Source organism: Triturus cristatus, chromosome 6, assembly GCF_964204655.1.
Source record: "Triturus cristatus chromosome 6, aTriCri1.1, whole genome shotgun sequence".
In the NCBI taxonomy this organism is placed as follows: domain Eukaryota; kingdom Metazoa; phylum Chordata; class Amphibia; order Caudata; family Salamandridae; genus Triturus; species Triturus cristatus.
In genome coordinates this window covers 611123396-611131150 of record NC_140589.1, presented here as the reverse complement: position 1 = coordinate 611131150, position 7755 = coordinate 611123396, and the positions used below count along the sequence as shown (strand labels likewise).

The window sequence follows — 7755 nt, the reverse complement described above, 5'->3', positions numbered from 1 at the left end:
GTGGGCCTCTGTCTAGAGTGGCACAGTAGGTGAAAAACGATGGGCTGGAATGCTAACCCAAGTGACTGCCACTGGTTAGACTATGTTCAAGCATTCATCCCATTGTTTTTTGGGCATTTGATTGCCAGTAGGATGCCTGGAAACTTGAGACTGGCACAAATCTCCAAGCCTACTACTGCCAATGTTTGTGAAGTCCAAAAATTAGTAAAGTTAGAAACAATAAAAGAGTACTTCTGTGAATGCATATTTACTACTATTTCGGTAAACTGGTCACTATGTATTTTTAAGAACCGAATCACAAAATTTACATGTTAAAACCACTTAATGAAATTAGGACGCGAAAAACCGACACAGCAGACTAAACTTAGGTCCCCCAGACCCATCTACCAAAACAAGAATGCATTTGAGGAGTGTCACACCCCAAACAACCCAGCTAAAGCTATGCCCCAGCCCGTCCCATCTCCCCCTGGTAGTTCTCCCTGGGAACTAACTCATCGCTATGGTCATGTACAGCACAATGGCCAGGAGTACCTGCACTGGGATAATTTATTTTAAACATATTTTCACTGCATCCCCTCTTCTTCGTATCTGCTACAAGAAGCCTTGAAGGTAAAGTTGTCAATTAGGTGCATGTGGGCAGCCTCCATGTCTCTAGTCCTTGCCTTTTACAAATACATTTTTCAAATGACTAATGTCCCCTTGTACTAAGCCTGAGTCACAAATAGAGTAGGTCGTGCAGGCAAATTAGTAGGGCAAGCAGAGCCATGAGTCTGGGTTGACTCTAAGAGTCCATGAACAAGGCGAGCCATTAAAATGTTTGGCATGTACATCGTGCAACAAACATAATTTAAAAACATGATACAATCTCGTCTTAATCCATGAAAGTGTATTTCTTTAACATGCAGAAGTTTTTCACCTTAGTACATCAGATTATATCGCTACATAGATGGACATTTATAATATACATATTATATATGAAGTGAAACATTTAGACACATTCTTGGTTCACCCCCCATGACAATGCCATTAGTGAACTAAGAGACAAGTTAGTAGTTATGTAAACCCAAAATGTGTCCTAGATTCTTGTTACAGCTGGAGCAAGATTACAGTATATTAAATCACAACTGTCCTGCGGGGCTGGGGAACAAGAGCCCGGGGCATGTGAGTCGAATCTGGACCAAGCCTTTGTGGTATGCACAGGAGCACACCACAGTCAGCACCCTTCATCCAGTGCAGAACCCTTCAAACATCTCAATCACTGAAAGGTCTTGAAGAGTTTTTTGATGACCCAACGAACTGGGGAGAGGCTACCGTCAAATCTGGTGATGCATGGAGTACAGCTTAGCTAAGAGCCAAAAGCAGTGAAGATTTGCATAAACTTTGGTATGTTTTGCTGAAAGAAAAAAACATGCTTCTCACATTGGAACAGGAATCCAAGAGACAAAGGGTTGCTATGCCAAGTCCAGAACGGTTAGACAAGGTGGATGATTCTATAGAAAGATTAGACACCGTACTTCAGGAGCGAGAAACAGCTTTACGGCTCTTACAGACTGGCCAAGAAAAGGCAAGACCAGGGGACTGGAGGCGCGACTGCTTTGAAATAACGACATGGTACAAATTCAGTGAATGGCCAATACCGTGGTTCCTTAACAGAAGATACAAGCAAAAAAAATTCTTTGCTTTACCATATGTGGACAGTTTCACAAGATTAAATATAGAAAAAACATTACGGATGAAAACAAGGAAGGAAAGAGCAAAAAAGGAAGAAAAGCTTGCCTTGGAAAAAAAGTTTCCACATCTCGCCAACTCCAAAAATTAACCTGGAATAAATAAATGCATCTTCTATCCGTTTGCCATGAACATTGAGAATGAACAGAATATAGTTGATATTCTGTGAAATGTCTTTGAATATTAAAATCCTGTAATTTGATTTCTTTAAAGCCGGACTGTAATTTTATGATATTCCTGTTCTTGAGGAATTTGGTAATGTACGTAGAGACAGGGATGTACTCCGATTTGTGTTTTCTCCAGTAGAAAATACACATAATTCCCACTATGTAAATACTTACAGGAACAAATGTAGGTAAGGCTTTTATCAGCAGAATCCAAATGTTTCTATTGCCAGCACTATCCAATAAAACAAAGTTTTTCAGAAGAAAAAAAAAAAAAGAAATCAAATATAAGAGGTGCTTTTACAGAGTACATCCTGAGTTAAAGTTTTATTTTCAAGTTTTTAAAAGTGTGCACATACGTGATAATATAGAAAAAGGAGGCTCTATGACATAAAATGTGACTAAGATCACACAATTTGGACAAGCCGTTAAGTCGTATTCCAGGTTACCTAGTTTCACATTTTTAGGCTCATGAGGCAAACACTGGCACAGAGATAACAGACTTCCCTCAGGGCCCCAAGACCTAACTATCAATCCAAAAATGAATTTTTTTTTTTGGAGGGGGTCACCCCCCGAATTATGACAGTGTATCAACGTGCTGCTTCCATACACAGACACTTCTGTTTAGGTCTGACCTTTGAGACACCTCGCAATACAAAAAAACACACTAATAAATCAGCCACGTCAGGAAGAGGGCAGCCTCATTAAGGTCATGGCATTTTTAGGCATATGCTTACAAAAAAAATATAAATAAACCAGCTTGCCAAAACTAGAATTATTGGCTTTGCCAATGCTTGTTAGATCATGGAAACAATTTTTTGCAACACACATGATAAAGTGGTTGTAGTTTTCCTTTTCCTTCTAGTGTTTTGAAGAGCCCATATTTTGTACTTTAGTCGGAATATTTTATGTTTTATGTGGTCCATCACTGCACGTGCTCCACTTTCCATTTCGATGAATTAATTTCTCTAGACGTTAGAGGGATATCCAAGGACCAAATTTAAATGTGCCAGCTTGTTTATGAAGCGCTTCAACTGAGCTCTGATTTGTGTCACCTACGGGAACTAAGTGGCACAAAGTTTATGTTGTCCACACAGGATCCCACAATGTTGTTAATTAAGCGAGGGAACAAGACCTTGCATTCAAGTCAGATCTCATTCACCCACTGAGTTAACAGACCACATCTATCAAGAAAAAGCCTTGCTGGTTGACTGGAGAAATGCAAGATTTCCTATCAAGCAAATACCTCTGAAAAGCTGGTAAGGCTGGGACTAAAGGAGTGAGTGCCAGTGGAACACTTTTGTGCATATGGTATTTGGGCTTTTTGTATTTTTCTGGAGTTTCATTTTGTAGCAACATCCTTCACAAGGATTCGTTTTATGAATAAACATAAAGAAAATCGACTAGGAATCCTTCCTCTAATGTGCAACTTAGAGCTGGTTCTAACATGGAGCACCTATGGTTCGAAAAGATGATATTTATGTCAAAATCTTTTTATTGAATTTCTTCAAAGATACAAACATTGAAATCACAACTGCGTTCAACTCGTCCCACAGGTACATAGCCAGAGCATTAGAGAGCTAAAGAACGTGTACAGTTTGTTCTCAAGTTCCGAGCTTCCCCAGAGGAATTCTATCAGGAATGGAAGGTCTTATCCAAACTGTAGCTTCTAACAACATTTCACATATCACATATTTTGGCTGCCCCCAAACACAGCCACATAATTGAGCGATCCTCTTGAGTTTGGTATTTAAGACTAGGATCTCTGATACCTAGGAGCACATGTTCTAGAGAGTCAGCATTCCGGTAGCCCAAAATTTGTTTAATTTGCTATAGGATTTCTCTCCAGAAGGGTCGGATAGAAGGACAGTCCCACCAAATATGTCGAAAGTGTCCCAATAGCCCGCTTCCCTGCCAGCATCGGTCAGAAGTATCGGGAAAGATAGTGTGTAATTTTTGTGGGTGAAGGTACCAATCATACATAGTTTTGTAATGGGCTTACCTTAAGAACATGGAGCGATTGTGCTTAGTAATATCTCTATAGAGGCCTTCCCATTGTTTCTACGGAGGTGGGGTACCTTCCCAGAATCTCTTGTGACATGGAGTCTGATGGGGATCAGGGAGAGCAAGAGGGCATATAAGAAGGAGATGCAGCCCTTAGCTGTAAGGCAGGTCTGAACAAATCTTTCTATCTGGAGCAGTTCTCTGATGGCTGCCTTTCGCATGTGTGGCTGCTGAGACCCTTCCTCGAGCGCTATGTGGAGCCACAGTTTCTCCGAAGCCTTCAGTGACCATTCGACCAGGACCCGAAGTTGAGCAGCTCTGTAATATAGCAGAAATCTTGAAGAGCCATCCCTCCTTCCGATCTCGGTCTCATCAGAAGGCGTTGGGGGAGACGTGCCCTCTGTCCCAGCCAAATTAATTTTATTATCATAGTTTTTAGCTCTTTAAATAGACCTTTATCAAGCGTGATAGGGAGGCCCTGAAAGAGGTAGAGAAGGCGGGGGAGGACATTCATTTTTATGGCATTGATTTGTCCTATCCATGATAGATATGCTGAGCTCCATCTCTTAAGATCGGCTTTGAGTTGTTGCAGCAGGGGGGATAAGTTAGCCCTGTATGGGTCACCTAGTTTGGGGGTAATATGGATGCCTAAATATGTGATTGCTTATGTGCACAACGGAAGGGGGATGACCTCTCAATGTCTCTCTGCATGTCTGGGGCCAATGTCAAACTTAATAGAAAGGATTTAGAAAGGTTGACCTTGAACTCCGATGCTTTTTCAAACTGCTCCAATTCGAGTTGTATCGCCGCTAGGGAGTCGGCGAGATTAGCAACCGGCAAGAAGACATCATCTGCGAACAGGGACATTTTGTGGTCGTCAGATCCAAACTTAATGCCACTAATCTCTGGATTTGCTCTTATCCTCGCTGCAAACAGTTCGATACTAAGGGCAAAGAACATTGAGGATAAGAGGCAGCCCTGTCTAGTGCCCCGTTCCAGCCTAAAAAAGTCAGAGACAATCCCATTCACCAAAACCCCGGACTTTGGGGAACTGTATTTAACTTTCACCATCCCCAAGAAGGCCTTGCAAAACCTGAATCAGCGTAGAGTATGTAGCAAGAAGGACCAATCTACATGGTCGAAGGCCTTCTCCACATCTATGGATAGGAGGGCCGTGGGTATATATTTCTTGCGGACCTTGTCTATGAGGTGAAACACCCTACGAAGATTATCATGGGTCTGGTGCCCCTTGATGAAGCCCGACTGATCAGAGTGAATGAGATTGGACAGGACCTCCTCTTCTAGTCTATTAGCTAAGACTTTAGAGTATAGTTTAGCATCTAAATTTAACAGGGTGATAGGTTTGTAGGAGGCACATTCTTTGGGATCTTTCCCTGCCTTAGGGATTATTGTGATCAGCACCTCCCCCCCACCCCATGGAGGGGGATACCGATTGATTGGCTTCAATATCATTAAAAAGATAAATAAGTTGGGGGGTTAGCTTGGTAGCAAAAGTTCGGTAGAACTGCGCCGTGAGCCCATCAGGGCCTGGGGCTTTATGTCTTTTGAAGCCATCAATCGCTGCCTGGACTCCTTCTTGAGTTATGGGGTGACCTAGTTCCTCGTTGGCAGCTGTGGGGACCTGAGGGAGCACTGTTGAGTCCAAATACTCAATCTAATCTGAAGCTAACGGTGATTCAACCGTATAGAGGTTACTATAAAATTGTGGAAAGCTCCTGTCTTCCCCGTTTTGCTTCTATGTATATCCCCCTTGCCATTGATGACCAGTTTGACATATTCCCTTTCCTGTTTTGCCCTAAGTTGTCATGCTAGCAGTGGGCCTATCTTATCTTTCCCTTCATATCCACATTGCTGGAGCCTCAGAATTGTTTTCTCATTCCTGTTGGTGTAGATGGCTGAGAGCTTCCCCCTGAGGGCCATGACTTTCCTCAGAGACGGGATAGATGGAGAGTCTTTGTGTGATATTTCTGCCTCGTGTAGCTCCTTTTCTAGCGATAAGCGTTCTTTAGTCTGGAGTTTTTTCAAGGAGGTAGTGAGTGCAATACATTGCCCTCATATAAAGGCCTTGAAGGCTTCCCAATTATTTACGAAGGCAGAATCGGCGGGGACATTGGAAACGAAGAAATCCTTAATCGATTTTCGTAGATCGTCTCTATGTAGCCTATCTCGACACAATACGTTGGGAAAGCACCATCTGGTCAGCTTAGACCGTGGCGCCGGCCAATTTAGTAGACAAGTCAAGGGAACATGGTCTGAGAGACTAATGGGGAGGAAGAGGGAGCCCGTGCATGCCTGTAGGAGCAATTGACTAATAAAGGCATGATTTATCCTGGATTATGATCTATGGGAGTGAGCGATGAAGGAATAATCCTGTGAAGAGGGGTTAAGGGCCCTCCAGACATCAAGCAGCCCCATTTGTTGCAGGGACGATTTCAGCGCTTTACTAAAGACTCCTCCCATAGCTCTCTGTGGGTGAGTGGTATCCAACTAAGGGTCCTAAATGAAGTTAAAGTTCCCCATTAAAATAATATCACCTGAAGGAAATTCCTCCAGTGTTGCAAAAAAGGAGAGAAGAAAGTCTACCTGCCCAGTATTAGGAGCATAGACTGTGGCAATAGTGCAGGGGCGACTCATCAGCTCCCCCCGAACCATCAGGAATCTCCCCTCCTTATCTGATTTGGTGTCCTCGGGCTGAAACTGTATTGAAGAGTTAAACAACAGTGCCACCCCATTCTGTTTCTTCACATTAGCGGACCGATAAATCATGGGATATTGCCTAGGCTTAAGCCTATGATCTTCCCCTTTCTTGAAATGAGTGTTCTGCAAGGCCACCACTTGTGCTTGCTGATCCCCCAAAAATGTCCACAGGCGTTGCCGTTTGTTAGGGAAGTTTCGACCCCTAACATTCCATGACATAGGTTTCACTACCATTTATAGTGGCATGGCTTGATATCCCATTGAGGGTCCCCTTTCCAAGTCGTCCTTCCTTGTGTTCCCACTCCCAGAGTGTTCAGTTTGGACACATTTTCTGGCGTGATACCAACCGGAGCCCTTGTCAAATAGGCGGTGAACGATCACAGGCAAATTGGTCCTACAGAAGAGAAAGGGTGAGAGGGCCTTCCCAGTATCTGCTTCTCAGAACTTGAGAGCACCCAGATCTCAGTTCCTCTATAAATGTAGCCCCCTCTCATTATCATGTCCCTCTATGGAGTAGATGAAGATGCGCTACTAGTGTGATCAATATCTAGCCAGTGAGGCGTCTCCGTCATTAGCGTGGCACCGTCTTGTTACCCCACTTGGGTGTCTGCCAGGGACCCAGGACCACCCGCCCTGAGAGCCATTCCATTCTCGTGTCCCCTGCTGTTGCTTCCCGCCGTGGAGTCGACCTCCACCTCCTTGAACTGGTGCTGTATTGTTGAGGGAAAAGGCTATTCCAAACGGATAAGTCCAGCGATATTTTATCTGGCGCTCCCGTAGGTTCATTGTGATCAAATGGAATTGTTGATGCCTCGCGAGTGCGGCCTGGTCCACATCTTGGAAGAAAGCACAGGATGCCCCCTGATATTCTACCAAAGCCCTGGTTCTCGCCTTTCGAACGATCAGTTCCTTGACTCTGAAGGAGTTGAATTTTGCCAGGATATCACTCGGGCATCTGCTCTCTCCCTGTTGCACCAGGCCCACCCTGTGCACGCGTTCCAGTCACACCTCAGCCACGTCCTCTCCCAGCACACTAGAGAAGATGCCCACCATGTAGGCGTCTCCGAGAGCGATTTTCCAAATCCCCACATTTAAGTAGAGCTGAGTTCAGTTGGGCAGTGAGAGAGTCCGCACCCACTTC

General features: G+C 43.9%; 1 pseudogene; it reads left to right on the top strand.

Annotated features, from left to right (window-relative positions):
* The first annotated feature begins 1126 nt into the window (after window positions 1-1126).
* Window positions 1127-2135, top strand: LOC146817625 (large ribosomal subunit protein uL29m-like; annotated as a pseudogene).
* Window positions 2136-7755: the final 5620 nt, after the last annotated feature.